This window comes from Sciurus carolinensis, chromosome 8 (genome assembly GCF_902686445.1).
Source record: "Sciurus carolinensis chromosome 8, mSciCar1.2, whole genome shotgun sequence".
In the NCBI taxonomy this organism is placed as follows: Eukaryota; Metazoa; Chordata; class Mammalia; order Rodentia; family Sciuridae; genus Sciurus; species Sciurus carolinensis.
The window spans coordinates 129,739,034-129,756,316 of NC_062220.1; positions in this window are offsets into that span (position 1 = coordinate 129,739,034).

Below are 17,283 nucleotides of genomic sequence, written 5' to 3' on the forward strand. Positions count from 1 at the left end.
ATTTCTGAAATGAAGGATACAGATTCAAGTTCAATTCAAAACTTGATGAGAAATATGGAGTTGAGTACTTCATGACATAAATTATCATTTGTATTGGTTGAAGAGAGACTGCTTCTGATCAGATGGTAGTAAATTAGGATGGGATACCTTTCTGTACCTGCATGCAAGTGAGAAGGCATTCTCTTCTCAAATACACTCGGCACTCTGTATATTAAACTCCCATCCACCCAAAACTATAAATCTGGGTGAAGACTAGGATTACATTTTAGCACACTCCAGAGAAAGTACTTCCAAATCCTAAGATGGCTCAGGTAGTTAGGCTACAGTAAGCCCGTGATATTCCCCTGCGGATAGGAAGGAGGAAAAGGAAAATCCATCCTCCGAATAATCTGGTATTTGCCAAATATCTCAAAATTGCTAGATAAGATAACTTGTGAAGCGAAATGCTGACTTCGGAATTTATCTAAAAGAATGGTCTTCTGTGTGTTACTCATTTCCTACTGCTATGGAGGCATTTTCTGAGTTTTCTCGGTTTTCCATTAAAACAAAAATATTAGTCTGAGAGTGAACATTAAGCTTGTCACCTAATACTTTTGAATCACATAAGCAAAATAGACAAGAGTCAATGTGATAGACCATATTCTTTTTCAGTTACTTCAGAAAACACCTTTTGAATTAAATTAAGTTTGCTTCTTGAATTTTTATTGTCTTGACAATTTCATTTAACAAGAAAATAAACTTATTTCACTTTTACTGGGCAGGATTCTGCAATCTATGGTCAATCCATGGTCAGGCCATCTGCTAATTCAGCACATTACTCTTTCACTGCTTGAAATATTGGCTAATCATCAAGTATAGGAATTCAAATAAGCAAAGAGTATGGTGTGCCCCCAAAACCTGAAAGACAGCATTCATTGGCAACTGTCTGTTTCCCTTTCTATTTTCTCTGATCATTTATTAGCCCTGGTGTCTATTAGCTTTTTGTTTAATCTGAGCTCAGCAGAAAATGATTGGATGATCAGATTACCCTGATGCTGATATTTGGGCAAGAAGTTCTGTTCCTTGGGAAGGCTGCCACATGGCAACTTTTTTTTTTGTATTTTTTAATTTGTGTATTATAATTATATATAATCCTGGAGTTTGTTGTTACATACCTGTACATGCACATCATACAACACTATGATCTGGCCAATATCATTCCTCACTCTCTCCCCTATTCCTCCACTTCTCTCCCCGCTTGTCCCTTTCCTCTAACCTACTGACCTTTCTTCAGTTTTCACAAGATCGTCTGACAGATTTCTTATCCTTTTTTCTCTCTAGTTTCCACACATGAGAGAAAACACATGACTCTTGACTTTCTGAGTCTGGCTTATTTCATTTAACGTAACGTTCTTGAGTTTCATCCATTTTCCTGCAAATGACATAATTTCATTCTCCTTTGTGTCTGAATAAAACTCTTTTGTGTATTAGTACCATGTTTCCTTTAGCCATTCATCCATTGATAGACACTGGGCTGGTTCCACAGTTTGGCTATTGTGAATTGTGCTGTTGTAAACATAGGTATGCATGTATCACTATAGTATGATGACTTTGATTCTTTAGTATAAATACTGAGGAACACTATAACTGGGTCAGAAGGCAATATTATCCTTACTCTTTTCAAGAGCCTCCATAAGGATTCCACAGTGGTTGTACTAGTTTACAATCCTACCAACAGTGTAAAAGTGTTCTTTTTTCTCCATATCCAACCCATCACTCAGTATTGCTTGTAATATTGTTGGCTGCCAATATAACGAGGCTGAGAGGAAATCTCAGTGTAGTGTTGATTTAAATTTTCCTAATTGCTGAAGAAAATGGATACTTTTTAATATATTTGCATTTCTTCTTTTAAAAAGTGTGTTTAGTTCATTTGTTCATTTATTAATTGGGTATTCACTTTAATGTATTTTTTTAGTTCTTTATATTCTGAATATTAATCTTCTATGGAAAAGTAGCTAGCAAAGATTTTTTTTCCCATTTTGTAGGTTCACATTTCACACACTCCTAGGTCTTTTTACATTTGCAGTTAACTTTTGTGCAGGGTGAGAAATAAGGGTCTAGTCTCATTCTTCTACACAGGGACAACAGGGTTTATCAACACCATTTGTTTAAAAGACTGTTTTCTCCAATATATGCTTTGGCACCATTGTCAAGGATCAGGTGAGTCTGTGTGTAGTTTTCTCTGTCTCTTCTACTCTATTCGTTGGCCTATGTGTCTGTTTTAATGGCCATGCCATGCAGTTCTTGTTAGTATAACTCTGTATAATAATTTGAAATCAGGTATTGTGATACCTTCAGCATTACGTTTTTGGCTTAGAATTTCTTTGGCTATCCTGGGACTTTTATTCTTCCAAATGAATGTCAGGACTCTTTCAAATTCTGTGAATATTGTCATTGGCATTTTAATGTAGACTACATTAAAATTTACAGTGACTTTGGTAGTATGGTCATTTAAAAAATATTAAGTCTTCCTATAGATGAACATAGTAGGGGGCTCTCCATCTTATTGTGTCTTCCTTAATTTTTACTTCAGTGTTCAGTAATTTTTTTTCAGAGGTCTTTAGGCTGCTTGATTAGATTTATTCCTTTGGGCTTTTTGGCATTTATTCCTAGATGTTATGGTAAATGGGATTGTTTTCCTCATTTCTTTCTCAACATATTTATTTTCAGTGCATAAGAAAGCTATTGATTTTTGTTTGTTGATTTGTAACCTGCTACTTTGCTGAATTGGTTTATTAGGTCTATCAGTCTTCTTGTGGAATTTTGAACTTTCTAGTATATGATCATATTTGCAAACAGTGATAATTTAACTACTTACTTTCCTATACCTATCCTTTTTGTTTCCGTTCCATGACTAATTGCTCTGACTTTGAGTAGTGTTTCTTCTATGTAATTACATGCCACCATCATTTAAGGCATTTATTATTTACTACCATTATGTTGTCTTATTAGATTGTTCTGTTAATCAGTATGAAGTACCTTTCTTTTTCTCTGCTGATTAATTTTGACTTGATATCTTCTTTGTTGGATATGAGAGGAGTAGCTACTCCTATTTTGAGAGTCCATTTGCATGGTATATCAAGTTCCATGTTTTCACTCTCAGTCTGTGAGTGACTTTACCTGTAGGATAAATCTCTTTTAAAGAACATATAGTTGGTTCTTGTTTTTAAATCTATTCTGCCAATTTAAGTGTTTTAATTGGAGATTTGAGTCCATTTATATAAAGTGCTGTAATATTCATTAATTTCTGACATTTTGATTGATTTCCAAGGTTTAGTTTAGTCCACTTTCTCTTTTGCTCAGTTACTCTTCAAATGAGATATGTCCCTTTGTGAGCTCTGGACTTGTCTTCTAGTTCGTCTCAGTGTAGTATTTCTTTAAGTTATTTCTATAGTGCTGGCTTAATAGTCAGAAATCTGATTTCTCACTACCTTCACGTTTTTATTTTTTTTTCCAATTTTGAAATATAAATTTCCCAGATATAGAAATTTTGGTGACAATATTTTTAAGCTTTGTAACACATCATTTCAAGCTCTCCTGGAATTTAAAGTTTGTTTTGACAAAGCAAAAGTGATTCTGATTGGTTTGTTTCTAAATATTTCTTGATGTTTTTCTCTTTAAAATTTCCATATTTTTTCTCAACCTTAATTATAATGTGTTTGGATAAGTTCTTTTCTACTTGTGGTTCTGAATGTTCCTGTATCCAGAAATCCATCTCATTCTCAAGGTTTGGAAAATATCATTATTATTTCCTTAAAGAGGTTATTCTTGTGATTAGCCTGCATCTCACCAACACCTTTAATACCAACAGTTCTTAAATTTTGTCTCTTAATATAGTGCCAAATTTCTCGTATATTCTGGTCATTGTTACTTAGGTTCTTTAATTTTTTTTGATGTTCAAGTCTAGCCATTTTGTCTTCCAGCTCAAGATTCTGTCTTCAGCACGGTCTATTCTGTTAAAGAGAATTTCAACTGAATATTTTATTCAATTTACTATGTTTTTTATTTCTCAAGATTTCTGTTTGGTACTTTTTTCAATATCTCTATTTTCTTATTTAGTTTCTCATTCATATCCAGTACTGATTTTCTTAATTTATTCAGTTGTATCTATGTTCTCTTGAATTGCATTATTATTTTTATAATCATTCTTTTGAACTTTTTATCTGGTGTTTCATTGACATCATTGTCTTTGGAGTCAATTAGTGGTAAGTTATGAATTTTAGGGAGTTGTATGTTTCCTTCTTTTTTCATGTTTCTTGCATTCCTGCATTTGGCTTTATGTACCTGTTGTATGATTTTCTCTTTCATTCTTACATGTGGGACTTCATAGGTTACAACCTTCTCTAGTCAAAGTGTTCTGATATGAGGTTGTTCTAAATTTTTCAAAATATTTCCAACTGACTTTTGTAGTGTATTTTCCCAATAGTTCTTTGGTGCTGATGAGTGTATTTTGATACAGTATATAGTGTTCCAGATCTTGAGAATTCCAGTTTTCTAGGTCTCAGTTGAGTGGTGTCTTCTTTGTAGATGCTGCAATTGTGTCACTATAATCATGTGGCATATACGAGGCACACCCTCTGTGACTTCCCTTCTTCACTTACCAACTGTGTGTTCTAATACCATCTGAGAGTTATTTAGATTTTGACTATTTATAAGTTTTGCACCCACAGCCTTTGTGCTAATTCTTTCTGATTTTGCTGTAGGAATGGATGTCCATGAATGAGACCTGAGGGTTCCCATAGCTGTTCCTGCCTAGGGACTTCTCATTTGTTTGGGGTTTCATCTATTTTATTCTTCATGTTGGAGTATTATTGAAGATGAGTATGATCAGTTTGTGTGGGAAGCAAGGTGCACTGTCCCTTGTCTTGGTTTAGCTTGGCAGCAGAATCTCTACCCTGTGAGCTTTTAGTGTCCTTGTAGATACTCAGCACCTCATTTAAAAAAAAAGAAAAATAAGCAAATACAACAACAGATGCAAATGCTATACAGCATTGCAATAAATACCCGGTGCCTATTATGACATCTACACCACATAGTAATACAAAAATAGAAATTGTGGGGTCCACGACTTCCAACAGGAAAAACAATAAATAGCCATGAACATGATCTAGCAGTAAAGTAAGCAGCAGGTGTTCACTCTGCCACTTACAGTGCTAATAACTGTAATAACACAAATGGTGGAGACAGGAGTTATGTAAGCCAAATCGTTCTAGAAGATGGTAAAATACAGTTCATTAAAAAAAAAGAGAGAATGTGTTAGCAAGGTCAAGGAAAGTTTCTAATGTTCAAAATGTCAACATAGAGAAGAGAGAATAGATGTAGTAAGGGATGACTATAACTAAAAGGAGAAAAATAAAGTAAAGGGAGAGAGAGAATTTGGTTATTAGAGGGAGAAAAACAAAAGAAATAAAGAAAATCCAAACCAAACTAAAATAAACAACAACAAAAACCCCTAATCCTCAAAAGACAAGGCAAAAAAACCCCACAATCATTTAAAAATGTTAAAAATGGAAAGAAAGAAAAAAGTGTGTGTGTGTGTGTGTGTGTGTGTGTGTGTGTGTATCCACAATTCTTAATGAAATCTTAAAGAATTTTCTCCACTGAGGTGGTCAAAACTGTCAATGAGGATGGATGGTCACTACCTATGTCTGACAGTCATTTCCATTTCCATTTGGCTATGTACCCCTTAGACAGAACAAGGACTGGGGGTTGTTAGACCCTTCCCCTTTTGGTGTGACTCACTGAGCTACAAGTTCACTGGCCTAAAACTGAAGCTGGATGAAATAGTTCTCAGCTTCCCTTCTCACCAGTATAAATTAGGACAGATTGGGAGGTAGCATCAACTGGGGTTTTGTCCTGACGGACCAGATGGATGCACTCCCAAGGTGGGGTTGTTGTGGAGTTCTAAGTGGGGTGTTCTGGTGACTGGGGTTTTTGTTGGGTGGTCCCTAGAGATATTAGATCAACACACTTCCAGGTCCCAGTCGATGCCAATTTCTGCTAGGAGTCTGGATCTCAGGAGCCTCCACAGAATTCTGCACCAAGAGCAGGGGAGTCAACTCTCCACAGGTCTCTCCCACTCTGCTGCCCACAAATATGACCTTAATAGACTTAGAGCCAGAAAGTATTCACACCCACCTGTTCAGCTCCCTGACTGTAATTTGCTATTCCCTTGAGCCACCAGACTCAAAGATAAAGTGAGCTTCAACCATCTTCATATCTCTGACTTGAATCCCTGTGGGTACAATCTTCTCTGTGCCTGATTCACTCATGTTCTGTACCTAGGTCACATGCTAGGCACTTGCCAGGACAGAATGGCAATGTTTCCTAAGACCTCCTGACTCCCACTGCAGCAAGCTGCAGGATGGCCTCCTCAAGATGGCTCTGTCCTTTGCTCTCCACTTGCCAGATGAGAAACAGAGCAATTTTCAAACAACTCATCACTGTGCAGCCACAGGATCAACTATGTTCAGACTGCTTTTCTGTTCTCAGTCTTTGCTTGTCAAATCTGTCCACTGTGTTTCTCTGTGTTCCCTCACCCCTCTGGGTTAAAACAGCACCAGGTCCACTGCTGAAACATCTTACTTACTTCAGTGTACACTTTCCTGTCCTTTGTTTGAGGCACACAAATATCTGAGTCTCTAAGAGGGTCTGACTGACCAGTATTGGTTTTGGTAAATTTCCTCTTTCATTTTTCTCACTGAGAAGCATCCCTCTTGCTGATTGAATCCCGAGTCACTGAGCAACTGGACCTGCCTAGCCATCCTCTACCCCACCATCTTGAATCATCTTAGATCAGATCTTATGATGTTATATGATACACAGGGAGACAGATGGACAGATAGATGAAACCAGGTACATCAGAAGGATGTTATTTTTACAAAATGAAAATAGTGCTCCATTTTTAAAGCTCATTCTATAACTATGAATATGTTGAAAGACATAAGTATTGTCTCTACAGTGTTGATTACCCCAGTCCTTGAGCCACCCGTGCATCTCCGACTCAGCCTCATCTTAGCATAGTGCAATAGACTGTGATGATGCTGGTTTTAATAAACAAGAAGAATTGGTTGAGCACCAACCATATGTCGAATATGTGTCTAGACTCAGATAATGCAGCAGTGAGCAAAGTAAAATTCTTGCATTCAGAATTTTATCCTCCTTTGGAGTAAGACAGACCACAGTCAAATCAATGTGTAACCTGCCAACTGGCAATAAATTCAAGAAATACGAATAAATTAGCATAAGGGAGGAGAGAGCAAGGACAAGGATTGTTATTCTAGGTAAGGCAGTCAGGTAAGTTGATTATTCCTAATATGAAAATCTGAAATCTAAAAATGATACAAAAGCCAAAACATTTTGAACACTGACATGACACTACAAGTTGAAATCCCACTCTTGACTTGAAGTGATGACTTGCACTAGCAATTAGAGAAATGCAAATTAAACTACACTGAGACTCCATCTCCCTTCAGTCAGAATGGCAATTATCAACAATAAAAGTAACAGTAAATGTTGTTGAGGATGTGGGAGAAAGGCACACTCATGCCTTGTTGGTGGGTCTGCAAATTGGTGCGATCACTATGGAAAGCAGTATGGAGATTGCTTAGAAAACTTGGAATGGAACGATCATTTGATCCAGTTATCCCATTCCTTGATCTATATGCAAAGGACTTAAAATCGGCATACTCCAGAGACACAGTCATAGCAATGTTTACATCAGCTCAACTTACAATAACCAAGCTATGGAAACAACCTGGGCGTCCTTCAACAGATGAATGGATAAAGAGGATGAATGTGGTACATATACACATTGGAATATTACTCAGCCTTAAAGAAGAATGAAATTATGACATTTATTGGTAAATGGATGGAACTGGAGGCTATCAGGCTAAGTGAAATAAGCCAATCTCCAAAAACCAAAGGCAAGATGTTCTCTATGATATGTGGATGCTACCACCAAACAAGGGAGGGTGAGGAGGGGAAGAATAGAAGTCTATTGGATTAGACAAAGCAGAATGAAGGGAAGGGAGAGGAAGGGGAATTAGGAAGGACAGTAGAATTAATCAGATATAAGTTTCCTAGCCTTGTATTTGAATATGAGACCAGGGTAACTCACATCATGTACAACCACAAAAACAGGATCCTAATTAAAGTAAGTTATGCTGTATATATGTACAATTTGCCAAAAATACATTCTATTGTCATATATAACTAAAAAGAACAAATAAAAATTATTAAAAATAATACATAAAAATTACTATCAGGCTAGTGTAGAGAGTACACATGAAACATAACTAGATTTAGTGTTCAAACTTTGATCCTACCCACAAATTATCTCATTATATTTATGCAAATATTCCAATATTTTAAAAAAGGATTTGAAGTCTGAAATACAAGTAGTTCAGGTGAGAGACAGTCAACCTATAAAGCTTGTTTAAAAAACTAAATACCACAATGATCATATACTTTAAAAAAAAAACAACCCTCAAGTATTAACTATTAACTGCCTGGGTTAACTATGTGGTACTTAAATTTTCAACTGAACAGTGATCTTATTTTAGATTCATAACTTGCAAAGACAAGTATGATTTTAGGATTGTGGCAAAATTTGGAAACTCCTCCAACAAGCTTCTTTGGCCCATGAGCTATAATAGAAAAAGTACTTTACCATAAACTAGCAACGGTCAGGATCATCCAGTGAGGTGAAACCAATATGGGGGTCATGGTGCTGCCGAAGCATTTTTTTGAATCATGGAACTGTAGTGAAGGAGGCTCATCTGCCAGCACTGGTTCTAGAGTGACCATTCAGTCTCCCACTCTCTTGCTAACTATCAAGGGGTACGCTAAGTTGGGCTGGGGGATTTCCATTGATTGATCCACGCTCAGATGCTAGCTGGACCCATCGTGGCCTAACTTACTCCTTCCGCATCAGAGCCTGCTCTGTTCTCGTGACCTGTATCAATACCAATGTTACCAACACTGAGTATTAGTGTTGAGGGCTTTCATCTCCATACCCTGCAGAAAACCCTAAATGAATGATGAAATCTAAATCAGACAAGTAAATCCAGGCAATTGTTGGTGCTGGGAGGGTTCCCAGATTCAGGTCGACAATGAGGTAGGAGAAGCAGGGTTTTCTAATTCCTCTGTGATTTCAAATCAACTGGCAGGTCACACCGAGACACTGGCCAGGAGAAGGGGTGTGTTAGGTTGGGAACAGCAGAAACGAACCTCAGGCATCTGGGGGAGGAGAAGGTCACATGCACAATTAATGACCAGCATTGAATTGATGGCCAGTTAGTTTGATGAGCACAGACTAGACCTAGCCCAGCCAATGACAGTAGCAAACCTGGGAAACCACTTGTGAGGAACGGGTCTGAAATGACCACAGCAGACGTCCTGAAAGGTATGCCGAAGATGGTTTAGGAAGTAAACACATCCCCAGCTCAGGGGACGCTCTGCTTTTCCTCTACCTGGGAGGGATTCGCTTCAAGATTTCTACAACTGAATTTTCCTCATTACTCAAATTGCAACTTGAAAGTTGCCATCCTAACAGACTTTTCTCCCAAACCACTGCCACCAGGCTACCTGGACAATCTTACCCCGTTGTGTTTGCATTGTCAATTTATCTCTCTTTTATTTTATTATTTGATTTATTCATCAGCATGTTTGTCAACTTTTCCACTGGATTATAATCTCCTAGAGATTAGGAATCTTGTCTACTTCCATGTGTTGCTGGTTTTCTAAGACCTATGACAGTTTTGTCACATACTAGATACTAAAAAAGTGAATGATCTACTTGTTTGATAGATAAAGAGGCTGAAACTGCACACCTCGGTTAGGGTCCTGCAACCCTAGAGGAAAGACTCCAAGACTCGGAGTTAAGATCCTTGACTCCTGCTGAGTTTGTCTTTCCAGGTCCTGGTGAAACAACTCAGAATATTCAGAGGTATAATAGTGAGTGTCATTTTGAAAGCTAATGTTTTGAAGACACACGAATATGAGAAGAAAATATCATTACTTTTGTTTGTGCAGTCAAGGTTTGTCACCTGGAAAAGTCATTAGGACCTTCCCAAAGCACAGATATTTCACCTCCAGAAGGATAGTTGGAAAAGCTTTTCTGCCTTGTATAAAAAAAAATTTAAAAAGTAATTTAGAATGTGGTTTGTAACACAAAGGCATTTCACAGTATTGCAATGATGGTTAGTAAATCTCATTAATGAGATGTACTAACTTGGAAATTACCACAATTCTATTTCACAGTAAAACTATTATTATTAAGTCAGAGCATGTTGGCGTTAGTTAGGAAAATAATCACGCTCTGCTCTTGAGGGCATTGCTAATTTGGCACATTGAGTTGATACTCTGGCAGCCTTCTCTGGAACTGAATTTGATGATCCTATGTCCTTGGTCACTCTCAGGACAACTGATGGCCTTATACAAAAACAGTGTGCTTTGCAACACTGTCTGGCAACAGAGGGTAACACAGCAAACCCACATCAGACCTGAACTCACTGTAAAGACAACAATATGATGCCATTAATTCAACAGAGAGGAGGAACTCTCACACTCCAGCCTCAGAGGGGCACACAGGCCCCACACTGCAGAGCTTATTCAATACACGTGTCATGAAGAATCAAGACACAGGCTGAAATCCACAACATCAAACTGTGATACCTGAGAGCATTAAAAAGATGGTCTTCTCCAAAATTTAAGACAGATCGAATACACACAATGGACGCCAACTAGCTCCTTTCCAACTATCCATTAAAGAGAAAGAGTCCTGGCCGGGACATGGGACTCCTGGAACAGTCAAAAGACAGTTCAGACTCAGACAGCCCCCACCTCTGGTTCTGCTTCTGCCCAGGGTTCACTGTGGTCCTGTGTCCTGGGAGGTGACCTCTGGGGAAAAGAAGGAGGCAGAGGGTATCTGATTGATATGACTGAAAGGTTGTCTGACTGGGACAACTTTTCAGGAAATGCATATTAAGAGCATATTATCTGGAACCAAAGGGGACAGAAAGAAATGGGCTTGCATTCACCATCCCTTCTAATTATGTCCCTGTAACAAAGCCAAGTTTAAGTTAGGTTGTGACTGGAAATCTCCTTTCCCAACAAGTGAGGCTCCACGCCAAGGGAGCAGGTCTCTCTGGTATGCTCCCCCAGGTGCTCCCATGGGTTCCCTGAGACTGCACACCCACAGCTGGAGAAGTGAAATGGGGGGTGCTCCGAGGGAAGGCAGGCATTGCTGTAATCCATCAGAGAGACCTCATTCATGAAACCTGAGAGGAAGCGGGAGTCTCAAGAGCTCATCACACTGGGAACACACCCCCCTACCACGGATTCTCGTGATCCCAGTATTGAAGTGGAATCAGACTCCAATGTGAGATTTCCTGTCAGTTCCATGAGCACCAGTACACTATGATCATGTGTCTCCCAAATGCTCTCCTACGAACAAGATCCTGCTTCTTTCTGAAGTAGATGTGCCTTAACTGTCTAGGTCAGGAGACGGTGGACAGAATCGTGAATAAGCTGCTTTACTTAGCCATGGCCCTGGTCGATCACCCTTTGCCATGCTTACTGTTTAGGAGTTCCGCTCTTGTCTGACTCTCTTTTACAGGTGAGCATGACACTCGTGATGTCACGGCATATTATTTCGGGCATCACAGAAAGCAATAGGCTTTCTGGTGGGAAAGTCAACCCAGAAACACGAATTCTACTCCTCACCTTTGCTAGTTAGCACATTAAAAAAGGACCTGGAGTCTTGGCAAGAAGATGGAAGTTGGACAAAAGGGATCATCAGCATTCTCGTGTACCTGATTTGCAGGGTGCATGGTGTATGGCAAGATAGTCCATGCTTTCTTGCAGAGAAAGAACTTGCAGTTGATGCTGGGGAGGTAGCTCAAGTGGCACATCTCCTGCCTAGCACACACAAGGTCTGAGTTCCCTCCCTGGCATCGTAAAAACCAAGTGCAGTTGTATTGGTGATAATCACATTGAATGAGTTCTCTATATGGCCATAACTTCTTCATCTCCCTGGACTGTTGCTAGACTTAACATAAGTTTTCCAGTAACTCCTCATCCATCCCAAGTTCAGTGAATACCCAGGCGAAGCGGTGCCTGCTCACCCTTCAGTTCTGAGTTCACCATGGACTCTCCAGGAAAAGCATTACCATCTTCCAAACCATGTCAGCTTTCTGCTGCTGTTTTCTGGTCATCTCTTCTTACACATCACTGTCCATTTCACCATAGCTTTATATTGAAATAATTTCAGATGAACAGAAAAGCAGTAGGAGTAAACGGCTCCCTCACTGGTCTCCACGGATGCTGACCTCCCGGGCAGCGGTGACCCAACAGTCAAAAGCAGGAATCAGCACTGTTATGTCATGAGAAGTTGCCAGCCAGTGGGATTCCACTACTAATGATTTTGATGGCTGCAGAATTCCATTAGGCATCTAGCTGTCTCTTCTAAGACTCCTCGGATCTGTGACAGTTCCTTATTTTTTACGTCTTTAACAAACTTGACGTGTTTCAGCAACACTTTTCGATTATTTCATAGAATGACCTTTCTCCACTGGCATTGTCCCATGAGTAGCTTGGAGTAACACATTGCTAGTAAGAATGCCACAGAGGGAGGCAGGGTCCTGTCATACCTGGGGGAATGTGGTTCTGACAAACCTTGTTCCTATAGTGAAGGAAAGTCTTCAGACTTTGGCCACCATCAAATTACTGTTTTTTTCCCCCCTTTTAATTGATCAACATTGGAGGGGAGAGACTCTGTGACTATAGCAATATGTCATAGAAAGAGTTATTGTTTAAAGATATTCTAACAGAGGAGGAAGGGAGAAAGAGAGAGAGAGAGAGAGAGAGAGAGAGGGAGACCATTTCTGCCATCCTTCATTCCTTCATGAAGATCCATATTTCCATGGGACACTTTTCTCCTGCATAAAGTAAGCCCTTTAGTGATTCCTTGTACACAGTGGTGACTATAATAAAATAGAATTCATTACATACTTCAAAGCGGCTAAAAAGTAGATGTGAAATCTTTCACCACACCCAAAAACAGAAGCAAGGTGACAGATTTGATAATTAGTCTGATTTAAACACTTCCTATTATGAACATGTAACAAAACATCACATTGTGCCCCACAAATGCATATATTCTGCGTTTGTCAATTACAAATAAATTTAAGAAATTTTTTTAAATTAAAAAGAAAGGACTTTTAAAGGGAATATCTCTTACAGGTAAATTACTACAGCTTTCATCTATCTGAAAAATACTTAGTGTTGGTTTAGCTTGTGAAAGGAGTTCACTGGGTAGAATTCTGAGTTAACAGTTTATTTTGCTGATTTTTTCTTTGCCTTCTCATCTGTAATGTTTCCAGCGAGAAAACTGCTGTCATTATGCACAGAGCCATAGAGATAAGGATGGCAGCTGGTTGCTTTTATGATTTCTCTTTTATCACTGGTTTGAATTTGATTATGATGTGCCCTGCTATTATTTTCTTCCTGTTTCTTGGGCTTCATTGAGCTTCTTAAATTGGAGGGTTTTTAGTTCATTAAATGTGGAAAAATTCCAGTCATTACACTTCCAAGGGTCCCACTCTCGGTTCCTTCTGGGACTCTTCTGAGTTGTTGCATGATTGCTTAGTGTGCCTCTCTGCATTTCAGTTTGCTCTGACTTCTTCTGGATAGCTCCTATGGTTATGTGTTCAAGTTTACTGTCTCTAATTCCATAGCATGTCATCTGCCATTAGCCACATTCAGGGAATCTTCCATCTCACTCATCATAGTTGGTATGGTTAGAAGTTCGAGACTTTTTCCATCTTCCATCTACGTAGTTAACTTTCAAACATAGGGGATACAGTCACAAGTCATCTAATCTAATTGTTAACTCTAACACCTGTGTTGTTTATGAGTTGAATTGGATCCATCACTCTTTCTTCTCACCCGGGGTCATATTTTCTTGTTTCTTCTCATGCTCTGTGTTTTATCCCTGGGTGGCAGATATCATGCATTTTCGTCTTCCAGGTAGTGGGACATTTTTGAACACATGTAAATGTTCTTGCAGTTGTTTTGGGGAATTAATTAAGTTATTTGGAAATAGCTTTGTCCTTTTTGGTCTTGCTCTTGATTTGTTAGAAAGGAGTGGAAGAATGCTTGTCTAAAAGAGATCTTTCCTCATTTCTGGGACAACACCTCTCTGTGATCCACATCCCCATGCATCATGCATTTTCCAGGTTGCCTGGAGGGAACAGGAGCTATTTCAGGCCCCAGGTGAGAGTCAGCACTGTGCTGAGCCTTTCTATGGAGGTGTGGGTCGATGCTCTCCCTGGGTCCCCTTCAGGAGTTGCAGCTCACTCAGGGCAATAGTACGGGACAACTCTAAGGGACCACCTACTTGTTTCCCTTTTCTCAGGGACCACTGTAAAGCATTACCTGACCAGTGTCTTCAAAACTGTTGTTTTGCATATGCTTTGTTTTTGAGTGTTTCAAGTGAAGGGTGATTTCAGTCCTTATTACTCTCTCATAGCTTGGAGGAGACTTCCTCCTATCATAATTGTAAGTAATAATTATATCTCCATGAATTACATTTTCTGCTAAAAGTACAATGTTTGAGTAAAGAAAACATACCTGCATTGACCAATAATACAGTTATAACTCAGCAGAGTTTCTGGTACAAAACAGTACTCAGTATTCATGACCAGGAGCCCTGATGGCATCTTTGTTTTGGAATTTAAGGTGCTTGGTTAAATGTGCAAGCTGATAGAATATAACCCAGCATTTCTAACTTATGTTCAAGTGGATGAATTTCTGCAGTTTTAGCCAACTGGACACCCACTCTCCTTTCTTTTAAATAAGAAAGTATTGATGTTCCTAAGGCAAACCATCTCTTCCCAATTCCCAATTACCTGGAATTAGTTTCGTTGTAACTAAAACAAGTGCAAACCACTGCCAGCTCTCCAGTGGCTTGAAGCCCGTCAGTTCAACCCATTCCATCATCTCAGTCAGGGAGACACTAAAATTAAGGTCTATCCTTTTGTAGACAGCATTGAAAGAGAAAGCCTTGTTGCTTCCAAGTATATTACACTGGTTGAATGGAAGCCTCATGCTTCTGGGGTCCAACTTGTTGCTACAAGGAAGAATAATGAATCCAGAAAGCTGAGTAAAAATGGATCCTAATAATTGTATTTCAATATCTGTGGTTTATGAGAGTTAATGACTCTCATCATGCTCTGTGTCTTCAGCCTATTATGCTTGGGTTTCTGTCCCAATCTTAAATGACATACAAATCTCAAATGACATACAAATTAAGCTAGAGAATATTGTGAGGTGATATATAAACTGTTTCTCCACCATGTTTACAGTGAAGGATAAAATGGTGCAAGAGAAGATAGAGACCAATACGGGTGAATCAGTTAGCTATTGCCGAATAACAAATCACTCCGAATAGCATGGCATAAATAATACGCATCTACTATCATGTGTCCAGGTCTCTAGAAGTCAGAATAGATTTTCAGGCTGCAGGTCTATGTATCTATGGGTTGGCCTTAGACCATCTATCTTATATTGTTCTGTAACAAGCAAACCTTCTGGAAGAGCAAAGGGAAAACTGATTGCACAGTATATTTCATACTTCAATCCAACACGTGTGCTAAATCTAACTAGCAAATGCAAGTTGAACAGCTAACCTCAAACTCAGAACATGCCTCCCCTCAGATGTTCCAACACAGACACTTGGATAAATCCAACATCATAGAGTGAGGAGCGGTACCTCCAGCATGAGGTGGGGGAGCAGGAAAGGACTGCAGGTTTGAACAATCACCTCACCTTTCAGCAGTTTTCCCAGTGGACGTTAAATTGAGCTGCACTTTAGAGAATGGGGGAGATATTCAGAGGGATAGAAAGAAGAGGAGACTGCGTGTGTATGTGCATAAGCACATGTGTGTGTGCTCATGTGTGCCTGTGAGCGTGTGCACACTCAGTTGCAGGTGTGTGTACACTTGCATGCATTGCAGACGGGACTCTGAGAACAGTCAAATGCCAAGTGCAGAATGAATGAAGTGAGAAGTTTCACGAGATCACAGCAGAATGGAATGTTTTCTGGCCACTTTACGTAATTTTCCTGAGATGTAAATAAGCAGATTTTTCTATGACTGAAATATTTTAGCTCCTGAGCTGTAAGCAAGATGTTTTCTTCTAGAATTTCTTCATAGGAAATTGCTGTGTATATAAAACACAATTAATGGACACACCAAGCTGGGGGCTGGCGCCTGGCCATTGGCATGGAGACTGCTGTGGTTTCCAGAGCCTGGCCCCCAGGGAAGGGGGCGTGACAAGCTCTGCATGCCGTCTCCTATTGCCAGTCTTCTTTTGCTACTGTTTGGCATAACAGCTGCCATCTACGAACTTGTGGTGGAAAACCCCGGCCAGAAAAATCTCACCGAGGTTTCCTTGTTAATTTTGGTTTCCTGCAGCAATTTCGCTTTGACTGCTCCACTGTCTGCACTGGAGTCTGACTCCAGTGGGATGGGACTGAGCCAGCGTTAAAGCATCTCTGTGAACCACAAGGATGGGCTCCACATCAGAGCTCCATTCAGCTCTCCAGAGCCACCTGCAGAAGAGTTGGTGAGCAGAGCAAGGGCAGGCAGCGTCTTCTACACGTCTGCCCATGGACCAGCCAGGAGATGCTACCATAGGCAGGGCAGTGTGCCCAGTGAGGACTTGTGGCTGCAAGGGTCTCTGCACACCATGCTGAGAGCCCTTGCATTTGCTGAAGTCAGATGCCAATCATGTCACCACGAAGGCAGGGTTTTGCTCCAGGATTGATCCCTGCTCTAATACACCCACAGCCGGACCCTGCTGTGGCCCCCTCAGGGGTCTCTGCACATCATGACATTGAAGGGTCGCACCATTTTTTATCCACATGCAAAATTGTAATTTGAACGCTAAAAGGAAACAAAGAAAACGATGCTCGTGGACAGCGGTGACAGTCAGTGTCGGGTGAGGGCCAGCATTCCAGAGGCTTCCACACATCTCTCCACCAGCTCCTCATGGACTCCATCTTCCTAGCTACTTCCTAGACCCCACAGCCAAGTGCAGAGGCCAGGTGCCCAAGCGAGGAAGTTAGCTGTCCAAGGAGGCACCCGGTCACAAGTTCTGCCCACTGCACAGGGCACCGCACCACTGAAGATGCCAAGAGACAACACCCTCGAGGGAGCAGGAAGGCAGCCGAGCCAGAGG